We start from the raw sequence: 25,370 nt of genomic DNA on the forward strand, positions 1-25,370 counted from the left end.
TGCAGTTCTAACATTGCAGCTTTAATATAAATGCCATTTACAGCGTTTTTCTTTATAATTAAAAAGGTGAGGCTTTTGAGCCTCAACAGCCTTAAAGTACAGGTATGAAATGTTGTATTCTGATTTTTTAATTGTTAAGATTTTAAAACCAAATTTAACCTAGCCTGGTCCCTTTCCCAAGTTGAGTTTGTACAGTATCACATGGCTTTGTTAGTCCGGAAAAAAATGTTAGCAATTTAGAGAAGGAAATTTTTTTCTAGGTCAGTATTCTTTCCACTATAGCAAATTGCTTCTCACAGAGTGAGCAAGATGATGCTAAATACGTGTTTAATGTCACTGTGAAGTTGTCCTCAGTGTTTGTCCCACAGTCTGTGCCAGGATTATACTCACCACAAATAGAAGTGTTTGTCATTTAATGAGGTGTAAAGAGGAAGGCTTGCTGTAGTAAGGTGCTCTGGAGAACTGCAGGGCAGAAACGCTCTAGGGTTGAGATTAGGTTGGTGTCCTCTGCTTTACATGCAAATTTAATAGAGGGGCCTGTGCTTGGGTACCTAAACATCCTCAGTATGACAGATTATTGATGTTACGTTTCGTAAACTCAGTTGTAATGTAATTATTCTCACTTACTCTCATTAAAGAAACAAAAAACAAAACCTTGTTTTTGGCAGAACCTTTAAGAGTAGTAAGACCTTGTGAAATTGCTGAGTGGCGCTTGTGACCCTGTTCTGAGGACCTGCCTGGCCTGTAGTTTCTCTGACTATTGTCATGGCTGCAGAGCCTTGCTGTCCTCTGTTGTAATGTTCTTTTCTTTTATTGTTTACATTCTTTGGCTAAAGAAAATTTGTTTTTAAAATTTAACAACTTTATAATGATTCCTATGTTTCTTGTAAAGAAAATTTCACAAATTGATATCTGGATGCCTGTGGTTCTTGTGTGTGCTGAAGATGATTACGTTTGGGGGTCTTAAAGAATCAAGTTTTGGGGGATTTATATAGCTAGGGAATACTAATAGAATAGAAAACATGAGGGCTTGTGCTCTTGGTGCGTGTACACTTGGAGTGGAACCAGTGTTTTATACGTGGCTAGGAAAGCTGTCTCCCAGTGAAGTGATCTGCAGCCCTGAGTCTTCTCTTGGTCGCTGGGCCCAGTGCAGACAGTTTAGCTGGGAACACCATTGGATGTTGTGCACTATGGATCCTATTGCATTTTCTTCAAACGCGGGGAAGCCTCACTGACCACTGGTGCAAGCTCATAGGTGTTACCATGTGTCTCTCAGTTGGCTGTCTGGCAGCATATGCCCTCTCCTGGGACATCTCAGTGACCTGACTTCGGAACTAAAGGAGATGATTGAAATTGGAATTAGGAGGAATACACACACTTAGCAAATGCCTCTGAACCGAGTTAAAAAAAAAAAGAACAGTGTAGTCGCAACAGTGTAAGTCAGAAATGCTGAAAGCATGTGGGTGTGAAATGAAGTGACATGGCTGGAGAGTGGGCAGTCTGAAGAGTGTAGTGGTTTGCAGGAGGCCTGAGGCCAGTTCCCAGTGCCTGTTACGGTCCTTCATAGCCACCGAGACTGTAGCTTAGCTGCACAGCACCCAGACTCTTGAACTTAACCTACACAAATAAATACACATGCGGGAAAAAAATGCTGTTGCTCATCATTAGTGAAAACTAACCTGCAACCAGTGTGAAAACTACAATTGGAACTGAGAGAATGGCATCAGAAACCAATGTTGTCTTAAAAAGACAAAAGACTGTCCTGCTTAATATACAGAGAAACAGGTTTCATTGTGACATCTTGTTCATTCACATACCCTCCATTTGCCGTCCCTGATTCTTTCCTCCCCCACATTCCATGCCTTCTGCTTTCATGATTTAGGTCTCATTTTCTTTCCAAAAATGTTCTAAACATCAACTTTTGTTTTTGACACTCAAGTGTAATTACCAAAAAGAGAAAAGTTGACAATAGAGAAAACTAGGCTTTCTAACTCTCCCTCTGAACCATTTGTAGTTGATGTAGGTATCTGGAGCATTAAAGAGAAGCTAGCAGAAGGGGTATGAATTGGGTGGCTTTGTTTGGCTAGTCTCATGACTTGTGCATTGCTGGAGCCTAGAGCCCTGTGCATTTGAGGCTGCTACTACTGCTGAGCTAAACCCAGAGCTCTTGCTTTTCTGTTATACAGGTTCACTGTAGCTCAAGTTGTGCAAACCCTTGCCTCTGACTGTAATAGCACTCTGGCTTGTCACATTTTAGGTTCTGTGTGATTTGGGATGAATTTCCCTACGAAACCCTTTCATGAAAAACCTTTCAGTGGTGTTTAGTAGTGAGTTATCTGCCCCTTACCCTTCCCATACTGGCAATTGGATTTGGGCTCAGCACACCACTGAGCTGTATTCCCAGCATGTCTCCCCACACCCTTATTGAGATACCCCATGTTAGTCTAGGCTGGCCTTGAACTTAGGTCTTCTTTGCCTTAGCTCCTGAATGCTGGGATAAAAGGTATGTTGCCACTTTACCTGGCTCCAATAACTCCGTCTTTAGACACATGTGGATGGGAGTTGGCAGTCTATGCAAATGAGTGTGATAGTGTGTCATAGGATACAAATGCTTATAAGAAATGGGCCTGGGGTTGAGTGAATTTGTGATAGGACATTTAAACAGTTTTAGCTCTTGTGAGCAAAGCCATGAAGGAGAGTTTATGTAGACATTTAGGAGAAAAGAACTATCAACACAGCATAACAAGTATAGATCCTAAGAGACTAGACAAGACTGTTAAGTTCCACATGGTTCTCATACTGTTGGACACAATTCTAGGTATTAGAGATGATGAAACTTCAAAAAACAAAAGGACGATGTCAGCCTCTTGGATCTTGACTGACTCTATCTGTTGAAAATCGGAAAGTTAAGATCTGGCTGGGTTTTTTTAAAGGACAGGTTGGAAGAGGGCTCAGCTATGAGGGCCTGAATTCAGACCCCAGCACTCAGTGCACATAAACGCTGTGTTTGGCAGTGTGTGTTCGAGGCTGTAGCCTACTCTACTGGCCTGCAGTGTAGTCGAATTGGTGAGAGGTTTGGGGAGAAGACCCTGCATGAGTAACTAAGTTGGAGTGGAACTGAGGAAGACTTGATCACAAGCCTCCCACCCCCCCCCCCACAAACATAATCATACATAAACATTGCAGCACCCATCCACATACAATCATGCTAACTACTGAAGAATTAAATTACACAAGGCTAAGGCAGAATCATGAAGTGCAATTAGAAGAACATCTTTAAAAACCTGACTAGAATAGAGGTAAGAAAATGGTTTTGTCATTAAGCCTACAATATGGAATAAACACGTCTTAAAGAAGTGGTTGCCGCCGGGCGTTTGGTGGCGCATGCCTTAATCCAGCCTTTGGGAGGCAGAGGCAAGGCGGATCTCTGTGAGTTCGAGGTCAGCCTGGTCTACAAGCGAGTTCCAGGACAACCTCCAAAGCAACAAAGCAATACAGAGAAACCCTGTCTCAAAAAAAAAAAAAAAAAAGTGGTTACCTTTGGGTATTCATTTGAAATCAGCTGTTGGGAATTGCTCCAATGCTAGAGTCTTCATGACTCAAGGGCACTTTAAGCTGGGTAGATCACCTCTGGCTAGTGTTGGGAGCATTCCGGGAATGAGACTGATGTTTTCCATCTTGCTTGTTTACCTCTGTAAATTGTTGCACTTTCTTAAAGACAAAAGTTAACGTTTGCTCTCTGTAGAAGTCTGGGTGGATCTGGGCTTAAGCGGGACTAAGGACTTTGGACCCCCGAGTAACCAATGAGCAGGTGGGGTGCAACCCGTGCTCTAGCGCAGTTTTGTTTCTGTTCTTTTGTTTTGAGGTAAGGTCCCTGCCTCTCTAGCGCTAGGCTTAAAGATGTGTGCCACCACACCCAGTGTAACTTGTTAATATTCTCGCTCCTTCGCCCCAGAAACTGGTGTGCCAAATGATAAGAGAACAACCGATCTATGGTCCAAGTCACTCACCAAAACTGCCTTGCCTTGCTGCGCGCCATACTGTCAGTTAACATCCCAAATCCTGTGGAGGGATGGGGTTTGGTCCCATTAACATACTGTGTGGAAATACGGAGTAGACACCAAATACCAAGTGCCAGGCAGTTCTGACATCCCAGAACTTGGGTCCCGTGACCCTCTAAGGCCTGGGACCTGCCCTCCGCTTTTCAAGGTGTAAGAAGTGCATGAGACCAAATCAGGCCCCCTGAACGTGGGTGTCAGTTTTGGGGTTTGGCCAGTCTATAGGGTCTCTGGTAGTGGAACCAGTATTTATCTCTAGTGCAGGAATGGACTTTAGGAGCCCATTCACTATGAAGGGTACTCTCTCAGCCGAGATGGGGGGGGATGGCTAGGTCCTGCCCCAAATGATGTGACAGACTTTGATGAGCACTCATGGGAGGCCTCACTCTTCCTGAGGAGTGGATGGGGGGCTGGTGGGATGGGGGGTTGATGGGGGAAATGGGAGGACAGGAGGGAGAGGGAACTGGGATTGGTATGTAAAATAAGGTTGTTTTTAATTTAAATAAAAATTAATTTTTAAAAAGTGAGCTCTGAGCGTGCAATGCTTCCTGACATCATATTTGGAAACTGGGGAAGTCATGAAATCTCTCCCCATAGGAAGATACTTTCTCTCTTCCCTTTTTCCTAGTTACCTCCCCTCTCCCCCTCCCCCCACTTCCCTTCTCCCTTCCTTGACTTTAGTCCAGACTCATCTGGAAATTAACTGTTTCCCATGCTGTCCTTGAAGTTGTGTCTATCCTGCTTCAGCCTCCCAGAGTTTACAAAACACAAGAAACCGTATCTGGTTAGCTTTTTACATAGGATGTAAAAATTCTAGGGTAAAGTAGGCTATAATAAAATGTCCCGCCAGGCGTTGGTGGCCCACGTCTTTAATCCCAGCACTCGGGAGGCAGAGGCAGGGGGATCTCTGTGAGTTCGAGGCCAGCCTGGTCTACAAGAGCTAGTCCCAGGACAGCCTCCAAAGCCACAGAGAAACCCTGTCTTGAAAAAAAACAAAACAAAACAACAACAACAACAACAACAAAGAGAACTCAGTTCATGAAACGGGAAAGTCTCCAAATACAGAACTAGGTAGCTCCTCCAAAGGAGCTTTTTAGAACCCCACACACGTGTGAGCATAGATGAGCCTCCCCGTGGTTTACAGTCAATGTGTCAAACATATAAAACAGTACTAGAAAGCACAGCTCACCTGCAAAGGCAAACCCATCAAGATGGCACCAGATCTTTCTTGAGTAGCCCTAGAAACTAAAATAGCCCTGAGCGATCTGAAAGAAATGACAGTCAGAAAGATGACTCCTGTAAAACCATCCTTTGACTGATGGAGAGAGAAGGATGCTTCGAGGCAAATACTAAGAATCTCAGCACTGGGAGGCACCAGGGTCACATGCAGTCGCCGTTCCCTGGGCAGAGGGCTCCTGTGTAAGACTGGAGCCACACAATTGTCTGTCACTGCTCTCTGTATCTTGACTATGGCTGTAATGTGACGGGTTGTCTTGAGTTCCCGCTGCTGTGACCTTCCCTATCATGAGGGTATTTTATCACAGCAAAAGAGAAGGGTCTAAGACGCCAGTGAACGGTGCTCACGTGACCACTGCTGTTTCCTCCTTTGAAACTCCGTTCTTTCTCCTCCCGAGAGCTGTAGCTGTATTTTTTTTCCCCCATTGGGACCAGCAGCCCACAAATAACCACAGGGAGACTTATTATTAGTTATGAAAGCTCAGCCTTAGCTTAGGCCTTTTTCTAACTAGGTCTTATAACTTAATTAACCTGTTTCTATAATCTACATTCTATCACGTGGCTTGGTTACCTTTCCTCTGTTCTGTATGTCCAACTTGTTCTTCCCATTGGCTACTCCTGCGAGCCTACACTCTTCCTCCTCTTCCTTTCTCTCCCTGGAAACCCCGCCTATCTCTCCTGCCTAGATACTGGCCATTCGGCTTGTTGTTGTTTTTTGTTTTTGTTTTTGTTTTGTTTTGTTTTTAGATTTTTAAGTTTAAATTAGAAACTAGCTTGTTTCACATGTCAATCCCAGCTTCCTCTCCTTCCCCTCCTCCCCCATCCCCCTTCAACCTCCCCAGCCCCCCACTTTACTCCCCAGGGATCTCCAGAGTCCATCATTTCATCCAGGGAAGGGCCTAGGTCCTCCCCCATATGTCCAGGCTGAGAGAGCATCCTTCCATGTGGAATGGACTCCCAAAGTTCATTTTTATGCCAGGGATATATACTGATCTACTACCCTAGGCCCCATAGATTGCCGAGGACTCCTCACTGACACCCACGTTCAGGGGGTCTGGATCAGTCCCATGCTAACCTCTCAGCCATCAGTCTGGGGTCCAAGAGCTCCCCTTGTTCAGGTCAGCTGTTTCTGTGGGTGTCACCAGCCTGGTCTTGACCCCTTTGCTCATCACTCCTCCCTCTCTGCAACTGGGTTCCAGGAGCTCAGTTCACTGTTTAGCTGTGGGTGTCGGCCTCTGCTTCCGTCAGTCACTGGATGAAGGCTCTAGGATGGCATATAGGGTAGTCATCATTCTCATTATCGGGGAAGGGCTTTTAAGGCGGCCTCCCCACTGCTGCTTAGTTCCATCCGGCTTTTTATTGTACCAATCACGGCAGTGAATCTTCTCAGTGTGCAGACATCCCACGACAGAGAGCTTTGTGTTGTTTTTAACTACTTAACAATGAATTTGTTTATGACAAAGTTTCGCCCCTTAGCTCAGGCTAACCTGGGGCTCACTGTGTAAAGCAGATTGGTGTGCAGTTTGTAGGGAGTCTCCTTTCTCAGCATCTGCAGTGTTGGGATTTCAAGTGTCCATCCCTTGAAAGTTGGGACCTTTGCTAAATCTTGAGCTCACTGATTGGCTGTGTTGACTGCACTGGTGACCCCTGTTTCTGCCTCTTCCAGTGTTGGGGTCACAGGCATGTGCTGCCACACTTATTTTTTCTTTACATGGGTACTGGGGATTTGAACCGAAGTTCTCATGTTTGCACAGCCATCATAGCCATCTGGTGTGTATATTTATTTACATATGTATGTACTTTAATCTAGGTTCTAGGGGCTGGAGAGATGGCTCAGCGGCTAAGAGCATTTGTTCTTGTAGGAGACCTAAACTCAATTCCCATCGCCCACTTGGCAGCTCACAGTTGTCTGTTGTGGAGTCACTAATAATGATTCACGGGACTAGGTTCAAATATTAAATATAATTTATTTTGGGGAGTAGTCACTTACACAAGAGGTGGGTGACCACCACAGGTTTCAGCTCTCAGGATCCACCCAGGCTGTTCTCTGTGGCCTGACTGGAAGCAAGAGAGGGTGCTGGGTCCGGGACCCCAGGTCTAGTCCTACCCTCTGTCATGTCCGCACCCAAATGGGCATGGTCAGTGCTACAAGTGTGGGCGGGGTGGCTGTCTCACTATAGTCTGTAGTCTGTAATTTCAGATTTAGAGGATCTGATATCCTCTTCTGGTTTCCGCAGGCAAGGCACGCACATGGTGCACAGGCATACATGCAGGTAAAACACCCACACACATAAAATCCGATTATAGATTCTGCATATGAGAAAGCATGATATTTTGCCCTTCTTCCAACCAGTATGCACACACACACACACACTAGGAGATGGAGGCTGTAGGAATCAGTGCAGAAGTTATACCTTGGGAAGAAATGACAGTGTCCTTCCATCTGCTGCCTTGGGGAGACTAAAGGTGGGTGTCTGGGGTAGGGCGGTTAGAACTCTTACTTCAGAAGCTCAGAGTAAGGGGGTGCTCAGTCCTCCTCTTGGGGAGGGAGGGGCAGGCCTTGAGGTCAACACTGGGACCAGAGTGAGTTTCCCGGAAGCTGATGAGTCTGTGGAAGGAAGGGAAGGAGACGCCGAGGCTTGAGACCTCTCCTCACCCTTCAGGACCCTAGCAAGCACTGTGAGGTCTGACCGGCCCACACACTAAGATGCCAAGCTCTGGCAACATTTCCAACCCGTGTATTTCAACGCCTATCAGCTCCTCTGTGAGAGAGTCTTCGGATTCAGATCTCGCTTTACCCTGAGGGGAGTAGCATTCTCAACACTGGCATTTCCAAATGCAGGTGAAGCCATCTGTGGTGGCTCATCAGGTAGGGTGAGAGCCCCCAGTCTCCCTGCAGCTTCCCATGAAAGATGAAGATCCTGAGTGCTGAAGGAAGAGAAGGAACTCTGGGCCACACCCACACCGAGCCGCAGGACCATGTGGAGCCAGCATCTCGGTTGAGCCTCGTGCTTTCCATGTCCGGTGGATTGCACGTGTGAGAATTTGTAGGTGTGAGTGAAGAGAGGGGAAGAGTGTGGAAAAGTGAGCTCTTACGCATTAAAGTGAGCTCTACTGCATTAAAAAAAGTCAACGGGGAGAAGGGAGAACATACTAGCTGACTTACATGGACTTTTCTGGTGTATTCCAAGAGTGCCATGGGTTAAATGGAATTTTATAAACTCCACTGGGAAGCTACTGATCGTTTCTGTGGGAAAGTGTGTTCTGACTTCCAACTCTTGGATGTCTGGAACGTGTCTCCACCTGTCAAGATTCCAGAAGGAGTCACAGGAATTTGTCAAAGATGGGAGCTGTACTCTCTTCTCACAGAGGCTGCACAGAGTACAAACACATGTGGGTGTGAGCATTGATTTTTTTATCCCCACGGAGAAGGGAAATTTTCTAGTAATAAAAACCGTGTTTCTAGTGCCAGAGTCCTATCCATACGTATCTTATGGAAAGACAAGAAGCTTGGAAGCTGCTGGAATGGAGCCCAGAGCTCAGGACTGGAAACAGCCAGCGTTCTCTTGCCTGTACGTGAGGCCTGGCTTCTTCCCACGCTGGCCAGGACTGCGTAGGGCCAATAACATGCCCGGATCTTGGCCTGTCTTCAAAGCCGATCTGGCACCGAGCGTGACATTGATGCAGTGTCTCATTTCCCTTTTCACTCTGGGGACAAGGGAGATTGGCTCCGTGCCTGGGCATGCTCTGTGAACTCGTGGAAGGGGGTTAGGCTAGGCATGGCCAGCACCTGGCAGGCTCTGTCTGTGCTTCGAGAGAATGTTATTTCTCAGTGGCTTAATTGGCTAGAACTGGAAATGAAAAATATTTCATCTGTCTTGCACAGCTTTGGTTTACAAGAAAATCTGGAAAGTATACTAGTTGTGGCTAAACTTTTCTTGATACCGTGGCCCTATCCACAGCAATGCACATACACAGAGAGCTATGTGCTCTGTGTTCCGTAAGTATGTCTTTACGGTGTCACAGTGATGAAGGGCCTAACAATGCCTTTCCCAGCAAGCACCTCAGTGGCCAAGTGAGTTGTGACTCTATGTATTCGCACGTGCACAGAAATGGAGGTGTTAGGTGTGGCAGAATAGTGTGTGGTCAGCCCCCCTCCCGCCCCCATTTTCTCTTTAGAAATGCAGTTTCCTAGGGGCTGGTCTCAAAGGTCCAGCATAGTCTAGCAGGTATCCTTGTGCTGCTCAAGACAAAGCAAAACAAAACAAAAACCACCTCCCAAATCCTCCCCAAAATCAAAACAAAACAAAAACCACCTCCCAAATCCTCCCCAAAATCAAAACAAAACAAAAACCACCTCCCAAATCCTCCCCAAAATCAATCAATAAAGAGCAAAAAGTTAAGGGCTAAAATGAATTGACTAGATTGAATGTATCTCTAAGTGGCTGTACCCATGAAGGCATGTTTGAACAGCTTCCCTAAGCGGGATGCTCTGTCTAAAGCACCCTGACTCATGGCCTGCACTGTTCATTCTGCATCCAGAGTGCGGGCACGTGGGAGCCATGTGCGGAAGACGTCTCTGATGGCCTCTTCTTCAGCTGACAAAATACAGAAACCAAGGCTTAGAGATCTTAAGCTGTAGAGCCACCTCAATCTCTCCACCCCATCTTCTTATCTCTGTAAAGGGCATTTTCCAGCCATCAAAGCCCAACATTGAGTTATTTTCTCCAACTTGTTTGACCTCAGTTCTAGTCACCGAGTCTTGTCAGTTCATTGCTCGGGGGCTCCGAGTGCGAGAAGCAGGGACCCCGTCCTCTGCAGGGGCTGTAAGTGCTGTCGACCTCTGAGCCCCTGCTCAGGGTGACCAAGTGCGGTCCGTCGTCTCCTCTCCCCAACCGCCCTTTGGATCGTGTTTTCTGCAGTTGCTGCAGGGGCCTCCAAGTTCTCTCCCACTCTTTCATCTTTCTGGTGATCGGAAGGGCGATTTTTTTTTTAATTCTACAGTTGATCGGCTCGATTGTGAAGTGTTGTATCCTCTGAGTGGACGAGGATTGCATAAATCTGTAGGATCGGCCTAGAGTGGAGCCGGGGAAGCATTGGCCCGCCCGCCCGCCCGCCTGCCCGGTTTCAGTGACTGACAGAAGGCAGAGCAGAGAGAGGGCTGACTGTGCCTGTTTGAAGTTGCTGCATTCCCATTTTGTGCGGGTTTAAAGGGTGACCTGGGGGAGCTGGGGGGGGGGGGAGATTGATCTTGAGCCTCGGGATGGGGAGAGTGGGATGAAAGGCTCATAAGGTAAAGACTGGAATGAGAAAAGAGAAGAGCAAAATTAGAATCGTAACTTTTGCTCCTAATGAGTTGGCAAGCAAGAGGGTTTTTTTTTCTCACCAACGCAAAGGAAATGATTTGTTATAAATCCCAGCAGTGTCTGTAACCACCCACTAAAAGATGTGTCGCAGACCTCTCGAAGGAGGAGGTAAATCTAAAACGGGGCTGGGGGTTACGCTTCCTTTTGATGTTGGGGCAAAGAGCGCAGAAACTTAGAAAAAGTGTGGCTCATTCATATATTCTGTGTGTGTGAGTGTGTGTGTGTGTGCGTGTGTGTGTATGTGTGTGTGTGTGCGCGCGCGTGTGCATGTGTGTGCGTGTGTGCGCGCGTGTTTGCGCGTGTGTGTGCATGTGTGTGTGTGAGTGTGTGTGTGTCTGTGTGTGTCTGTGTGTGTGTGAGTGTGTGTATGTCTGTGTGAGTATGTGTGTGTGAGTGTGTGTGTGCGCGTGTGTGTGTCTGTGTGTGTGTGTGCGTGTGTGTGTGAGTGTGTGTGTGTGTGAACAAGAAAGTCACTACCATTTTCATGAGCTTGGGATGGTTGTTTCTTACATCTGCACAATTATTTCAAGATAAGAGCAGACCTGGTGTGAAATGTTGGTGCAGAACCCTGTCCTGGCTGGTGAGTGGTTCAGTGAGTTAAGGCGCTTGTAGCCAAGCCTGAGGTCCCGTGTTTGATGACAGGGACCCACATGGTGTAAAGAGAGAACCGACTTCTGCAAGTCATCCTCTATGATCATGGCACCTGCATGCTCACACGCGCACACACACACACACACACACGCACACGCACACACACACGCACACATACATACACACACACACTTATTTCTTTATTTAAAAAGTGTGTAAACCTGACTGGAGGCGCACACAGTGTGTGGACTCACGGTTCACTCTGTTAGGCAGAGACAGATGAGCCACTTAAGAGCCAAATCAAACAAGAGGCAAAGCCACATTTCCCTAGCTGGGGAATCTACCTGCTAGGGAAGACAGAGGATTTATGGGAAGGAGGCTGCACATGTATTAAAACACATCTGTCTCCATTTGAAATATAAGCATTGGAAGCTGATGGCAATGGAAGAGCCAGAAAATAACTTTTATGAAATAGTGGGTTCATTGCCTTGTAGCTAAAAATACCCGCCATCGGAAACTTAGATACAATGCCTTGGAGTTCACATATACTATAAAAAACAAAAAACCATGAGAGGCATTTTATAGCAAATATGTCTTAGAGTTGGTAAAGGAAGCTCAGCAAAGCGGGATGAACAGGAACACGAACCTCCGTTTCCACATGGGCCATGGAAAGTTCTGGTGGCGTGAGTGTCTCCATCACCTGAGATAACTAGCAGGAAGGACTTCATCTAATTGTTTCCTCAGAGCAAAGGACTTTTGACAGTTATCTCCCTAAAAAGGGTGACGTTTTCCTAAGCCATTAAAAGTCTTCCAGGAATGTAGTGGCATAAGAAGAGGCCAAGTTGGAGCCTTAGATTGCTGAGTAGGGTTTGGTCCTGTGTCAAATTCTACACTCTTCTCTTGTCCCTTCCTCCCACTGTTCCTGTCCGCCCTACACTCTTCTTTATTTCTTTCTTCCGGGTTTTCTGATGTGAGATCTCTCTGTGTAGGTCCAGGCTTCAAACTATAATAACCTGCCTGTCTCAGCTTCCTGAGGAGTGCGATTAAACATGCACAACACCAACACACTTGGTCAAAGTCTAAACTGTCGCTGGAGAAATAACCTGGGTCATTTCACAGTGCTCCTGTGACTATGAAATGTCACAGTACTTGGGAAAGTGCTCGGTAAATCTCAACTGCTCCCCGTCTTCATTCTGTCAGCACATTTGAGCACGAAGTGTGTGTGTCAGAAGCTACGGGCATTGTATCTACAGTGTAAAGAGGATTAGACTGGAGGGCCCCAGGGACCCTCTGATGGAAAAGGCCTCCTCTCCAGGGCTGCTGGCCAGGCATTTACATGATCCAGTGGTCAAGTTTGCCCAGCCAGTCTAAGGCTCTGATTCCATCCCCAGCACTGCAGACATAAAGATCATATTGTATGATGACATGAACCCATCATAGTTTCTGTGAATGTTGGCTATTATATTCAAAACAGTGATGTGGCTGTCTAATTGCATTTCTCATAGCTTAACCCTGACATTAAGTGATACAATATTGTGCCTAGGAAATGAATGCCGCAGAATTGTGCACAACTAAATGATTTCAGATTCATAGTAGTGTGTGTGTGTGTGTGTGTGTGTGTGAGAGAGAGAGAGAAAGAGAGAGAGAGAGAGGGAGAGAGAGAGAGAGACAGAGAGAGAGAGAGAGAGAGACAGAGAGAGAGAGACAGACAGACAGAGAGAGAAGTAGAAGGCATGGATCACTCCTGGCATTAAAGGTTTTTTGTGCACTGTAGAAAGAGATATTTAAAAAATTAGTCACTAAAACTTTGTTTTAGATTTATATTAGACTATGTGTTATGAATGCTTTTCCTGTGTACCTGTGTGGTCATTGTGTGTGCCTGTTGGATCCCATGGAACTGGAGTTATGGATGGCTATGAGTCACAATGTGAATGTTGGGAATCCAACCCGAGTCCTCAAGAGCAGTAAGTGTTGTTTAACTGCTGAGCCGTATCTTCAACCCCACAAACAGATTTCTTTTTCTTTCTTTCTTTCTTTCTTTCTTTTTTTTTTTTTGGTTTTTCGAGACAGGGTTTCTCTGTATTGTTTTGGAGGCTGTCCTGGAACTCACTCTGTAGACCAGGCTGGCCTCGAACTCACAGAGATGCGCCTGCCTCTGCCTCCCGAGTGCTGGGATTAAAGGCGTGCGCCACCAACGCCCGGCCTCAGATTTCTTTTTCAATGAATAAATTTCCAAATGTAACCATTCTGCAGAGACCAGTCAGACAAAAAATATCCTTTTGGGCAAATCCATTCACACCTGGGTCAAGGCACAATATAGGATGGGACCAGAATCGTTTCATACCCCAGGGGACCACTGTTTAGCATGGTGGGCTGCATTGGTAGCTGTTTGAGCATTTCTTCTCAGAGATAGCATTTTAAAAATAATCTCAGCTGAATGCAGCATAGGCCACTGTGTGTACGTGTAGTTTAGAGGAAGGGTTTTAGTCTTGGGAACTTGCAGGGCACACTTTACAGGAGCCTAGGAAGACACATCTGCCTGGCCACCCCAGCAAGCACACATACACGGAGCTGGTTCACCACCAGCTGAGAGCTCAGACACCAAGTTTCATGCAGGTATTGGAACTGCTTGTGGGGAGTCACAGGAGATCGTGAGCCAAGCCCCATACTGGCTGTGACTGCCGGGCATCACTCTAGCCTGAGGTCAGGGTCACTCTAAGGAGATGAAGTGGTGGCCAGCCTGGGCGGTGTGAGCTAGTGCTGTCACTAGATACGTGTGGCTGGAGATGCTGGTGAAGGTGGCCTGGGAGGGTTGGTCCACTAGGTTCCATCTTTATGTCTTCATCTCCTTTCATTACCCCCCCCCCCAATCTGGTCCCCAATCCACCAACTCAGGGAGTCGTGCAAATGCAGACCAAACAACCAAGAGTAGCATAAAGCTCTTAGCTATTTTACTTTTCAATTTTGCGTTGGAGACAAGGGCTCTCCGTATCGCAGACTGATCTTAAACATACTGTGTAGTCACTGATAACTTTGTGCTTGTCCTCCTGCCTCCATCCCCAAGGCCTGGGATTATAGGCAGGAACAGTTCGTTAGACATTTTTTTTGTAGGGGGACTGGGCTTTGTGGCCCACGCTTTTAATTTTAGCACTGGGAAGGCAGAGGCAGGCAGATCTGTGTGAATTCAAGGCCAGCCTGGTCATATAGCAAATGTCAGGACATCCAGGAGTACACAGTAAGATCTTGTCTTACTCCTTCCCCCAAAAGAAACCTTAAAACATTTTACTTACTTAGTGTACAAACACACATACATACACACACACACACACATATATACATACATACATACATACATACATACATACATACATACATATAAGCAGGCATGAGGTTGCCATAGTGCTTAGAAGTCAGAGGGCAACTTCTCGGCATTGGTTCTCCACATGGGTCTTGGGGACTGAATGAAAGTCATCAGGCTGTCACATGGTCATCATGTGTTTACCTGCTGAGCCGGCTCATTGACCCAAGAACATCGTTTTTCCCCTCCCCTCCCCTCTTCCCTTTTCTTTTCTTGGTTTTAATAGTCAAATGCAGAGGTCTGGTTCATTTCAGCTTCTTCACTGCCAAACCAGGGGGTAGGGACTGCTGCGGTCTCTCTGCCTTTGCCTTGCCTGTTCTGACCAGAGTGTAAGGTGTGAAGGTCCCTGCTGCACAGAACCTTTAACTTCATATCATCTTTCTTCTCTTCTTCCTCTTCCTCCTCCTCTTTTCTGATACAGGGTTTGTCTGTCCTGCCTGGCCTTGAACACACTGAGACCCACCTGCCTGAATGGCTTATTTTAACTGGTTATATTTTAAACACAAATCTCCACGTGTCTAGTGGCTGATATATTGGCCAGGATTTCCCCAGGGTTACCTTGCACGTTCAATCATGGGATTTCCTACTAACTAATTGCAGGAATTTGTGTAATTCAGACCATCAAATAGACTTAATTTCACCGAAATAGCAGGCTTTATGTGTGTTGTTTATTTCCCCTGTGGTCTGTGTAACCAGGAATAATCTCTGCCTCTCTTGTCCGTGAAATTGGAGGGGACGGAAGAGTCCCCTTTGGGTTGGCGGTGATAGTGCATGCCTGACCCCTGCTGTGGGAGGACACTGAATTTAAGTGCAGCGTGGGCTACCTTCTGAGACCCCCATCCCAACAGACAGATAGACAAGTCCCTTTGTCCAGAAGAGCCAGACTGAGGCTGTATTTTTACTGGTTCATCAGCAAGAATGGTGTGCAGGTGCCTGGAAGGTTTCCTTCTCTCTTGATGGAGGTCAGAAAAGGCTAAGAGGGAGCTGTAAGATGTAAGCCACTGCTGCCAAGGAGAACACCCAAAACCCAAACTAAAAGAAACCCCCAAAGCTGAGATGGAATGGACACCCAGGTGGCGTACAGGGAACCTGAAACCCTTCCTCACTAAGCTCCCGATTCTGCGTAAAACTGCCTCCTTTCATTGCTCATCCTGGAGCAGAAGGAGCAGAAAGCAAATCCTGGAGGGGTTGGGTGGAAATTTAAATTAAGAACATACAACGGCTATTCCCTCAGTAACAGAATTGCACAGCAAAAGAAAGATTAAGCACTAGTTGTTGTGCATAGAGACCATAGGCCCAAAGGCCACAGGCATTGACAGTAGCCTCACTGGTAATGAGAGAAAAAGGCCAGCCTGGGCTACATGGCAAGATTCTATCTCAGAAAAAAAAAGGAGAAACAGAGAATGTGGGTATAAACAATGAAATTCAATAGTTCCAATGGAAAAGTTGACACTGTGTGGTGTTACCATACATTACCCAGCAAACTCAGCAAATGCTGCTGCATTTACCATTGTAGGAAGATTTTTCAAGACTCTACACGGGAGAAGTGACCTTGTACATACACACATTGTTATACAAAAGAGTGTGTAAAGATGAGAGCCCATATTTGGGGAGACCCAGCAACTCTGAAACAATGGAGGAGGGAGGCAAGTGTCCAGGCTAGTCAGGGGACATCATTACCTCTGGGGGTAAGGGGTCTGGGATGCAGATCAGGGCTCCTGGATGCCATGGTAACAGCCACTCTCCTTTTGTCAGCCTGTGTCAGTAGCTGCAAGCATAGAATTGCACAACGTGACATCATTTCTATGAAGTCTAAAGGCACGTAGTGATGTGTACTGCTCTTGACTCCTGTTGGATGTCTCCCGTCTCTGTGTGCCAAGTTCAGGGTAGTGGGGGATTTGAGATGGAAGCAGCAGATGGCGCGGAGTTCACAGGGCTCTCGCTGATGCAGCCACTCTCGTTTCTGAGGCTGACATCTTTTGGTTTGCCTAAATACTTCACCAAAAGTCAGAAAAAGTCAAAGCATTTTTCCCCAAGTGTGGGCAACTCAGACTCCAAGACCGGATGGACCAGTGAGGGGGCTCAGGAACAAGGTGAATGCTGACTTAACCTCCAGGTACTTCCCACCAGGGGCTAAAGATAGATAGAAGCCTGCAGACAACCTGTGGGGGGGGCAAAGACAGCAAAGGGAAGCGAGCCTCTGGCTTCAAGTGAGGAACGTGGGCAGATGGCTGAGCCAGAAGAGCAGAGTCCCGGGGCCACACCCTACATTCGTGGGACAGACCCTTCTCATCTGTTTCCATGGGAAAGGTTTGTTTCTGCCCATCTCCTATCTTACCTCTTCTCCAGCAAGTGGGAAACAAAACTGGAAGGATTGGAAACAGCCCCAAATAACTGGGACAAGTAGGAACGGGGTATGAATCGAGCACTCAGTGTTGGGTGTAGCCCAGGCTGAAATCCCAGCAAATGAAGACCAAGGATCAGGAGTTCAAGGACAGCCTGGGTGACATAGAGAGACCGTGTTTCAAAAAACAAATTGTGTGTGTGTGTGTGTGTGTGTGTGTGTGTGTGTGTGGTGTTCCTGTGTGTGTGTGTGTGTGTGTGTGGTGTTCCTGTGTGTGTGTGTGTGTGTGTGTGTGTGTGTGGTGTTCCTGTGTGTGTGTGTATGTGTGTGTGAGAGAGAGAGAAAGATAGAAACGAAAACACACAGAGATAGAGAGAGACAAAGACACACAGAGACAGAGAGAGGGGGAGAGAGAGGGAGGGAGGGAAGGAGAAAGGGAGGGAGAGAAACCACTTAGCATCTTTCAAGTTTTGTTTTCTTGTTTGGGGAACACAGTCTAGGACAGAGGTTTAAAGAGTACAGGTCTGAGCCGGGCGTTGGTGGCGCACGCCTTTAATCCCAGCACTCCAGAGGCAGAGGCAGGTGGATCTCTGTGAGTTCGAGACCAGCCTGGACTACCAAGCGAGTTCCAGGACAGCCTCCAAAGCCACAGAGAAACCCTGTCTTGAAAAAACCAAAAAAAAAAAAAAAAAAAAAAAAGAGTACAGGTCTGGAATAAGACGGCTTAGTCTCAAATCTCAGTTGGGGCTGGAGATGTGACTCAGTTGGTAGCATGCCTGCCTAGCCCTGGATTCATTCTGTAGCACCACAGAAAACTGGGTGTGATGGCACATACCTCAAGTCCAAGCGGTTGGGAGGTGGGGGCAGGAGGGTCAGGGGTTCAAAGTCATCTTGAGCTACATGTGACTTTATCTCAAAAAATAAACCCAGAGGGGCTGCAGAGATGGCTCGGCAGACAGGCATTTGTTGCTTTCTCAGGGGACCCTGGCTTGGTTCCCAGCACCCCAATGGCGGCTCACAGTCACACCTATAACTCCAGTTCCAGGGGAACGGATTCTGTCTTCTGACTTCTGTGGGTACCAGCCACGCACATTGAACACATACATGCAGGCAAACACACAAAATAAACCCTAAAAATAAATAAATAAATAAATAAATAAACCTACAAGATGCCTCAGCAGGTAAAGGCACTTGCTCCTGAGCCTGGTGACTGAGTTTGATCTCTGGGGCCCTCCTTCCTGGTGGTGGAAGGAAGAATGGGTTACTCCGCCTTGCCCTCGGATATCCGTAAGAACACCATGGCTCACGCGTGCCTCCCCTGAGTGGATAGTGAATGCAATAAACACAAAACAAAGTCTTCCTTCTTGACCCTCCAGTGACTTACTTCCAGCATCTATAGAACCATGACAACTCTACCTTGACATGCAGCATTGTGAAAATTGAGTGACTTAGTCTAGGGCTAGAGAGGTGGCTTAGCATTAGGAGCACTTCCTTCAAGGGCAGATTAAGGAATGCCTGAGTGAAAGAATAGCTTTTTTTTTTTTTGGGAACACTCACGGGCTGAAGGTAAAGCGCCAATGTGGTCTTCTGCCCTTGGAGGCGGGGGATGCTGTGATGGAGGCTGATGGTAAGGTCTCAGCCCATCATCCCGAGAGAGCACACGACCTCTCCTCTTCCTTATGAAGCCAAGCCCTAAGGCTCCTACACTATTGGCGGAAAGGAATTCCCACTACATTTCCTGCTCTTCCAGAGGACCTGAGTTTGATTCCTACCACACATGCCTGTAACTATAGCTTCAGGGGATCCTGGGCCATCTTCTGACCTGCAAGTACACAGCATTAACACATGTGTGGTACACACACACACATACACACTTTCTCTCATTAAAACTCAAACATTAAAATGAGTTAGTCTAGAGATTAAGAAACAAGATAAGGAGACCTGCCTCCTGGAAGCTGTTCCTAGCCTTTATGCATGCACCGCGGCACTAGTGTCCGCTCTCTGCCTGTTTCTTTCTTTTCCCTCTCTCTCTCACACAAATAATAAACAGAACAGTGTGGCGAGATGTCATTTATGACTTATTAAAGCTTACCTGAGGATTCAGAAAGCAAAGTTAGCCACAAGCCGTAGAAGCCGGGCACACACCTTTAATCCCAGCAGCCAGAAGCTGGGAGGTGGTGGTGCACACCTTTAATCCTAGGACTCGGGATTAAGAGATAGATGGATCTCCGTGAGTTCAAAGCCACCCAGATCTACACAAGAGTGATCCAGTCCTAAAGAGAAACAGCTTACACGAAGATGACCTCAGCCCCTGGGATCACACGCCTTTAATCCCAGCACTGGGGAGGTATATAACACGGAGCAGGGTCTCAGTATCAGGCATTCATTCTCCAGCCACACTGAGGATTAGGAGGACATTGAAGTCTCAGAATTCTCCAGCCACACTGAGGAGAGCTAGTGATCAGCCCTTTTAGCCTAAGCTAGAGATGAGAGCTAGTGGCAGCTGCTTTGCTTCTCTGATCTTCAGCTTGAAGCCTGAATCCCAATATCAGTCTCAGGGTCTTTTATTTCTTGAGCAACAAACAAAGAAACCCAGAATAAATAAGATGGTGAAAGTTGTTAGTAGCTCACATGGGACCAGATGACAGGTTTTGCAATTAAGCATAATTTGAAAATTTGTCATTTCAGGACTTTCCATTATTAACTCAGTCTCAACTCTGCGTTATTTTTTGTTGCTGCTGTTGGACTCAGGGCCTCACCACATAGTCCAGGCTGGCCTTGAACTCGCCCTACTCCTTTGGTCTGAGTCTCCTGAGTGCTGGGATTTTAGGCGGGGGTCACTATATTGATACCATAGAAACCACGTTGAGATGACCTCGACAGCCACCTATTGAAGAGGGAGCTGTGACCAGTAAGCATTGAAGAGGGGCTGGAGTGGAGGAGGGGGTAAGGAGAACCTGGAGGGGATAGACTAGAGATGGAACTCCTGGGATTGCTTAGCCTGCAGATTTCAGTAACTGACGGAAACACAGCCCGGGGCTGGGGAGATGGCTCAGAGCATAAACCACCAAGCCTGAGGACCTCAGTTTGATCCCTGGACACACACGGGGGAGGGAAGACAGCTGATTCCTGTAAAATTGCCCTGTGACCTGTGACTATCACACACGAGCTAGAGCACACACACACACACACACACACACACACACACACACACACACACACACACGATTTTAAAATTAAAGAAAAAAGTTTCGGCTGGAGAAGTGCTTCAGCGGTAAAGAACACTTGCTGCTCTTTCAGGCTGCACTATGTTTCTGAGTGAAAACTTCTCCTTTGCCGTTTTCCCATTGAGGGATTTTACCCACTGCTCCTGAATTCTCTCCTTCTAGGACCACGTTGGTTGGCGGTTCCGTTTACCCTCCTCATGTTGTTTTTGCAGTGATTTGAGTGATAGTGCTGGATACGATGGGAGACAGCTAGGGTTTTCCACCTAGAAGAAATGAGGGCTGCTACTCTGTGGGTGACAGTGCTTGCTGCATAGGCCGGATGACCTCAGTGTGACCCGTGGAGCCCACACAGAAACTCTGGATGCATCGGTGTGCATCTGCAACCTTAGCATTCCTATCAAATGATATGGGAGACAGAGGCAGGCGCCCAGAAGTCTGCTAGCCTGCCATCAGGAGTGGCAGAGACGAGAGAGACCCTGGATTAAAAACAGTGGAAGGAGAGACCTGCCTCCTGAACGTTGCTCTTTGACCTTTATACATGCACGGTGGCATGTCCCTGTCCCTCTCTCTCACAGGCACACTCTCTCACAAATAATAAATGCAGCCAGCAAGCAAAGCAGTGGGAGTCATTAGTGGCTCACACGGGGCCGGATGGTACATTGCGCAGATGGGGTGGAAGCTTGCTTTACGAAAGAAAGAACCCAGATCCCGTCATGATTTCAGTCTGGCTCGTAATAAAGCACACTGGGCACAGGTTATCATTTAGGTCTCTGCTTCATTAACTGATAATGAGACCCCGAAGGCATACAGCTCCTTGATTCGCATTTTTAGGTTCATTTAAGTGACTAAACTTTGTGAAAGCAGCATTTTTGTTTTTGAGGCAGGGTCTCACGTAGCCAGGCTTGCTTCAAACTCCCTGTGTAGCCGAGGATGGCATTGAACCCTTGATCTTCCTGCGTCCATACCCAGGGTGCTGAGATAGCAGAAGCACACCCCTACACTGGGTTTATGTTGTTATGGAGATCCAACCCAAGGCTTAATGCATGCTAGACCAAGGCCTCTACCACAAGAGCTGCATTCCCAGACCTGAAAGCATTTTTTTTTACAGCATTTCCGTATTTCATGTCTCACATCTGGCATATTTTAATACCACGGAAATGTTTTAAACTTTAGGTGCAGTGTAAGCTAGTTTCTGGGCTTGGCTTTGCCAGGCACCACCACTGCTAGGGGCTTGCACCCGTCCCTAACGCTGCAAGAACATCACGGCTGTCTCCAGTCTTCATATTACAACTTGCAAATTAAGTTTCCAGGAGAACCCGAGTCTTTGGGCCACTTTTCTCAGACTGGAGACACTTTCTGCTCTAGTCATCCAGCTTCATCAAGTGGGTTCTGAAGACACAAAATCTCGTGATGGAATTTTGGGGAGGACGCTTCCTCAAGGTTCTGATTTTGTTGGTTTCCTCCGTGCCCTGTGTTCGCTAACATGGGCTTCTTTGTTATAGGCTGGTCGATTAGGCTACACATGTCCCCATCATCGACAACCTGAAGAGACTTTTTGCTTGAGGCGGAGCCTTGCTAGAGGAAGTGGGTGTGTGACATCCTAGCCCTCCTTCCCTCAGTGTCTGCTCTTTACTTCCTGACTGTGGGAGGCGTGTGAGCAGCTGCCACGAGGCTTCTGCTGCCGAGCCTTCCCCACCGAGACGGACCACAGCCCTCAAATCACGAGGCAGAGCAAAGCCTTTGTCTCTCAGGCTTGTCTGCTCACAACGGAGGAGAACAGTCACGTCACTCTAGTGAGAAGTTTTATCCCCCCCCGCTCCTCAAGCCCTCACCTCTTAGGGCTACAGGCATCTGCAGTTCTGTTTCTTCAGACACCGTGTTTCTCGAATTGCTTGGATGATCCCGCTAAGCTATCCTTAGAAAGTCTCGGGCAAGTCATTGGTCTCTGCTTATTTGACTTATTTATCACTGTCTTAGTCTGGAAACCAAGAAATCTCAACATTCTCCGTAGCGCGTGGTCCTGGATGTAGAAGGGAAGGGTGGCAGGATGAACCACTCAGAAATCGCAGCCGACTCTTGGGAGTGAATGTTGGAGACAGCATTTTACTACCTGGTGATGACGAAGCTTTGAACTGTTGGTTAAAATGGGCCACTAGCCACACCAGCACCCTGCCCCCCCCCCGCACAGGCATTTCTAATTCATCCCTTGGCGTTAAACCCTATATATTGGTCGATCCGCAGGAGCAATAAAACTGAGTGGGACAGCCTGATGGAAAAAGATTTGGGGAAGCCAAAAGTGAGCGGGGGAGGCTCGACGGTAAAATAATTTCTTTTTCTACTCAGTCACACTTTTCCTGCTTCTGAACAGCTAACTCAGTTTCACAGGTCACTAGGGAAAAACTTAAGTATTAAATATTCTCTATGTGGTGGTTGTGACAAACGTCCTAGGCTGATGAGACAGCCCAGTGGTCAAGGCACTGGACACCGAGCGTGACGGCCTGAACCCAGTGCCTGGGGCCTACAGGGTGGAAGAAGAGAGCTGATCGTCACAACCTGTCCTCTGACGTCCACACGTGTGCTCTCCCAACTTCATTAAGTAAATGCATTTAAAATAAAAAGTTTAGCGTTCCTTCCTGTTCTTACGGAATCAAGGAGGTCCGTGGAAGGCAGTGACTCACTCTTTGGGAATTCCTTTGCCATTGTGTTATTAAGACAGGGTCTTATGTAGCCCAGGCTTGCCTAGAATTCCTTACATAGCGGAGGATGACTGTAAGTTGTTCTTAAATCCTTTTGTTGGGCTAGGCTTAAGTTTGATTTGAATGGAGTCATTTCCTGGGGTTTAGTGAAGGCACAGATTCCATTGCATTCCACATAGAAAGTTGTCAAAAATGACTCTGCAGAAGGACCCAGCGGTTTCCACGGTGCACACGGGAAATCCCTAGGCTCTGCTGCCTCCATTGCTGTCCCATGGTGATGGCTCGGGCAGGTGCGGGACCGAGGGGCTGGTTGGTCAGGTTCCAGAGTCCAGACGATTGACGATAGGGTCTTGAGAAAAGAGTCGAGGAGACCGCTGCTTGGGCCCCACGCCCACCCCAGGCACAGCTCCTGTGGGTCACAGAGAGACATCAACTACACCCAGCAGGTCTGGGAGAATATGGCTTCCCCTTCCAGAAGTGCTGTGAGCTTGCGCCTTAAAGAACTGAATCATTTTAAAGATGATTGTTAATCGGGATAATTTAAAAAATTACTGAGAAGGGTCAGGCGGTGGTGGCGCACACGTTTAATCCCAGCATTCGGGAGGCAGAGGCAGGAGGATCTCTGTGAGTTCCAGGTCAGCTTGGTCTGTAGAGCGAGTTTCAGGACAGACTCCAAAGGCACAGAGAAACCCTGTCTCAAACAAAGCAAAACAAACAAACAAATATCGAGGAAACTCTAAACCCGTTTTTTATGTTAGTGGACCTAACCAATCAACTTGAAACTGACCTTTGCTTAGGGAGACAAGGGAGACAATCATTTGTGTGTCCAGGACTGTCGGCTTCATCTTGCTGACTCCATAGTTCTGAAACCAAAGCTGTTTTCATTTTCACCCTGAGGGGATTTTTTTTTCCCAGAGTTGGGTCAGGTTCAGGGTCTCTTACACGCAAAGTAAGAACTCAGTCAGAACCACACCTTAAGCCCAGCTGTTCACTTGGTTTCACCTCGTAAATATGAATTTACATATTTTAGTAGGAATGATGAAGACACCGTTGGACTTTTACTAAGGAAAGAAGTTTGTGGAGTAAAATCCATTAAGCAAGTTAAATTCCTGCCCACTGAAGGCTCTCTGCTGTGGTGAGCAGGCCCATTCTGTATGATTGACACTTAGGCCTCTTTGACTTTGGGATGACTACTATGTGTGCTTCTCTCCTTCTCCCTCTCCACCTTGTCTGTTCACCTCACTCCTTCTCTTCTTTCCTTCTTTCCTTCCTTCCTTCCTTCCTTTCTCTTTTTGTTTTGTTTTTTTTTTGAGACAGGGTTTCTCTGTAGCTTTGGAGCCTGTCTTGGAACTCACTTTGTAGACCAGGCTGGCCTCGAACTCACAGAGAGCCTGCTGCCTCTGCCTCCCAAGTGCTGGGATTAAAGGCATGCACCGCCACCACCACCTGGCTCCTTATTTCAAAGCTGGATGTCAGATAGCCCAGGCTCAACTCAGGTCTGCACCATGGCACAGTTAGCCTGGGTGGTTCACAACCGTCTGTAACTCAAGTTCCAGGGGATCTGAGCCCTTGTTCAGCCTGTGCGGGCTCCTTCATGCGTGTGGTGTACATGAACTCATGCAAGCACACATACATACACCTTTTTAAAAAGCCTTAAAAATAAAGAAAATGGCTGACGAGATAGCTTAGTGATTAAGAACATTTGTTGCTTTTTCAGAGGACCCACATTTGATTCCTAGCACCTATATGGTGGCTCATGCAGTCATTCATAATTCCAATTCCAGGGCATCTGTAGGGACCAGGCATGCGGGCACACACACACCCCACACCCCCCACAAACACACCCCCCCACACACACTAGAGTAAAGCTAACAAAAAATGAAAGAATAATAATCCTGTGATTTTGATTTTCATCTAGCTTCCTCGTATTCCATTTTTGTACATATCTCCAGATTTCTTTCTTTTCTTTTCTTTCGGTTTTACGAGACAGGGTTTCTCTGTATTGTTTTGGAGGCTGTCAGACCAGCCCGGCCTCGAACTCACAGAGATCCGCCTGCCTCTGCCTCCCGAGTGCTGGGAATAAAGGTGTGCGCCACCACCGCCCGGCTCAGATTTCTGATGTTACAAATTAACCACTTCTGGCCACTTTTCTTTTGTTGTACACTCCATTGGCTTTGTAGTTTCCCTCTATATGGCACAGTGGCAAAACATCTCTAGCTGTGGGTACAGAAGAAAGAGCAGGGGGACCTGGGAGACTTGGCCCTGCCCTGGGAAGGCGGAGGCAGGGGTATCCCTGGAGCTCATTGGCTGGCCAACCTGGATGAATTGGTAAGCTTTGGCTACAGTGAGAGACTCTGTCTCAAAAAGTAAGATGAAGAGCAATTAAACATCTAACACGGACTTCCACCTCCACATCAAATGACACACGTGTGCACACTCTCATAAGCGCGTGCAAATATTCCTCACCACACACAAACTCAGCGAAAGAGGGAAC

The sequence above is a fragment of the Mesocricetus auratus genome, unplaced genomic scaffold (genome assembly GCF_017639785.1).
Source record: "Mesocricetus auratus isolate SY011 unplaced genomic scaffold, BCM_Maur_2.0 Super-Scaffold_100001, whole genome shotgun sequence".
NCBI lineage: Eukaryota > Metazoa > Chordata > Mammalia > Rodentia > Cricetidae > Mesocricetus > Mesocricetus auratus.